The sequence below is a fragment of the Zerene cesonia genome, chromosome 11 (genome assembly GCF_012273895.1).
Source record: "Zerene cesonia ecotype Mississippi chromosome 11, Zerene_cesonia_1.1, whole genome shotgun sequence".
Lineage (NCBI taxonomy): Eukaryota > Metazoa > Arthropoda > Insecta > Lepidoptera > Pieridae > Zerene > Zerene cesonia.
In genome coordinates this window covers 6,824,079-6,827,775 of record NC_052112.1, presented here as the reverse complement: position 1 = coordinate 6,827,775, position 3,697 = coordinate 6,824,079, and positions in this window count along the sequence as shown.

The following is a 3,697-nucleotide window of genomic DNA, read 5'->3' as shown; positions in this document are numbered from 1 at the left end:
TTTTAAAACGCAGAATTTAAAATAAGTAATTAAATGCCCAGAATTGTACAAAAATCAATCAAAAATTTTTCATATTAATAACATTTTTTTTCAACACCTTTAATTTATTTCTGTAAGTGTATTGACATTTTTGTAGTGCTTTATGACATCTTTCATGGTCATTGTTCAATAATTAATTTGTACAGTTTTCTCTCCAAAAAGGATTCAAATTCAATAGTCTTGTACTGAGCCATACACACAATGTATATATAAATAAGTGTAAAAACATATAATTAATATTAAGATAAGCCATAGTACCTATATTTACAAAGAATAATTGTTTTTCTAAAATGTTTAAAATAAATTTCCATGTATACAAAAAATGTCCTTATTGGAATGCCTTTAGTACGCCGTCATAATGAAAAATGCAGGAGCAGGGCAAAATAAACCGTAAGCATATAACTTAATCGATCGAGTTTTCGTTAATCCGAATAGCCCTGCAAAAAAATTAGAGTAGTACAGTGGAGTAATTTTATAACGGTTCAATATCAGATCGTGCTGGCCGCCGACGCGACGCTTTACTTTCGATTACCCGATGTTTTTATATGTGAAGTGTGTACAGAAGGTCCGCAATGCATTCCACGGGTTGGCCTAGAAACTTTTGAAGCAATGTCAAGGGTAACTGACCCGCTTGCAAGCGATCAAGTATTCATCTTGCATTTCATCTCCGCCATTTTGCAATTACTCTTCAAGCGTTTTAGATTCTGTATAATTATATATTATTAAATGGATATTACATGCGTTATATTGAATATTGCATCGACTCAAGATTTATAGATGTTATCAATGTAAATCTGAAAATCTAGACAAGAAAAAATCTAAGACAAGAAGGTAAATTAACAAGTAGTCTCTCTATTTACGGACGAACACGTAACGTACTTAATGGTCTGGACGGTAATTTTCTCTATGAAGGATAGCATAGGTGATTCGTCACCGAGCATCACTATGCAAGTACTTCTTGTAGTGAAAAAAAGCAAAAGAGAAGGGTCGACATACCCCGAGCCGGCGACGGCGCTGGCGCCATCGGCCGGTTCCCAGCGTAACGGTGCGAGCCTTCCAAGTATAGCTAACATTAGTCTCATCGCTGACTATTTTTAGCACAACCACCATATCAATAGGAGCTTCAATTGAAACGTAAGAAATAGACTACCATAATTAGATTTGATTTGAAATTCTTCTAAGAAAACACGTAATATTTCTTCTGGTACATATTGAATTTATTAAATGCACATTATACCCTTCGCCGATATTTATTTCGTAAGGTGCCAAGGGATTCCCTAGGTTTGAAATAAGAATCTTAACGATCTAAACACTTAATGAATTAGTTATTACCAGTAATCATTCGTCACATATTAATCTCTATTCATTAATCGTATAAATTGTGCCAATGCAATGTAATTTCCTCATTTTCTGAGAAGCTAAATATAAGAAATTAGTTGATCTATCTGGATCTATCATTCCAATTATTAAATGTAAAGACATAACATGTACTTACATTGTACAATGTAGCAGTACTTTTATTCATGCTTTGGGTACATAAAAAGAACATACATTTTTTTAAATTAGTCATAAAGAATTAATAATAATTTGATTATATGTAAAGCTTTATATTATAAAGCCATTAAAAATGCACAAAAGATGTGAGTGATTTTAAATATTTTAGGTGCCATTGTTTTTATGATAATATTTTGCCTAAAGTACAAATGTTTTATGGGCGTTTAATGGAATCAATTTAAAATTTTCTAGAACACATTTCAAAGTCAACTACCTATAAATAATGCATGATTATTACTTAACAATTACGCAGTTATGGTTGAAAATATATGACTACTGTTATTATTAGTAGATGCTTCTGTTTATAAATCCATAATGCAAGTAAATTAGTTAATAATAATATTATAATATCGAAGGACAAAAAATACTGAGTCTTTTTTAAGGGTTATGCTTCAAACTTATATACGAATACTTCTTTATACCGTTAATTTGGAATCTTATATAAATCTTATAACAAGCATACAAGCTATACATAGACATTGACAAATATGTGTATTAGATGTTAACCAGTATAGAGTTTGGCTAGAGTGAAAAATATCACATCGTTTCTATGAAATATGTAATGTTTACTTTATTATTTTAAATTCAATTCCAGTATTTTACAATTTCTATTATATCAATACTAGTACTTAATCAAGTTTTATAACTTTATGCTTTTAACCAACAAGATGAACATCTACTAACAAAATTCATTTCGTTCAATGAAACGACTAGGTGTTATCTCGGACCCTCCGCTCCAGACGTTCACTCTTACAAACACATTACTACAAAATATACTGACAAAAATCTACTTTATGTAGTTAAGTGTCTATGATATTATATATCTTTATAAAGTATCAATACATTTTCCATTCACGTAATCATAATGTGCCATTGAAATGTGGCTAAAAAACATAAAACTTTCTTCTTCTTTTCTTTCTCTCTTTCGCAACATAAGAACAGATAAAACAAATCAGATATTGTTAATGACACAAAATATTATTATTTCCGATAAATCTACTTCTGTACCGACTCGAACAAAGCCTTCGTGGGGACTACTGAGCGACTACAGGTGTATGATATGACATTTCATCCAAATCGAAAAGCTAGGCACTATGGCTATATAAATTAATACTTAATGGATACAGGCCTATCCCCAGAATTCAATTATTTCCTTACGAAGGCCTGTATGAGAGCAAGTGAAAAATTTACTGGATTCTATGTATAAAGCTATAAAAAAATATTTTTAAACAATATATGTTTCGATGCTATGTTGCGAAGCTATTTCCTTAGACCTCTGCATTCAAGTGCATACCTATTCAATTCCGCTAACCTTGTACTGACGCAATCTATAGTTGGAAGATTTGTAAATAGTGACTGTTCATCGAAACTAATTATACAATATTGCTACTTCAGCACTATTTCAATCTTTGACCATCTCTATAAAAAATAATGGGCCTATAATATAGGTAATTGCAAAAAATTGATAATATTGACGACTCTACCACGCGTAGTGTGTTAGTAACTAAATATTTATTTATCTGATCTCTGGTTATAGATTGTGTTATTGTATTCATTTTGATACCTTCAGGATACTTTTATTCATAGAAGTATTATTTACATGTGAGAAGCCTTTAACAGAGTTTTTATCGAGTTCTATATAAAGTTACATTTGCTTGATTTTTTGAGAATAATTTACTTTTATTTCTATTGTGAGATTTTAATAAATAACAAATTAAAACCATTATCGATAACGTTAAAAAAGAAATAAATTGATATGCACTTATACAAAACATAAAAATTGAATTTTATCAATAACACGAACGAAATTAAATGTTGCATGTAAGAGATGGCAAGTACTCACTTACAGATTGGATTAACTTGACAATTGAGGACAAAATTAATCAAGCGAGGATCCGTTATAACAGATGAACAAGTATCGAGACTCGGTTTTTTCCAGTCAGATCGAATGTGTGGACACGCCTTAAATAATATCTAAACTTACATATTTATGTATAGATTATAAGAAGACAATATAAAATAATTTTAAATTGTTATATAATGCATAGAAGATATTTTATGCATTATATCAAGGGTGTTACAAGAAAATATATATACTCGTATC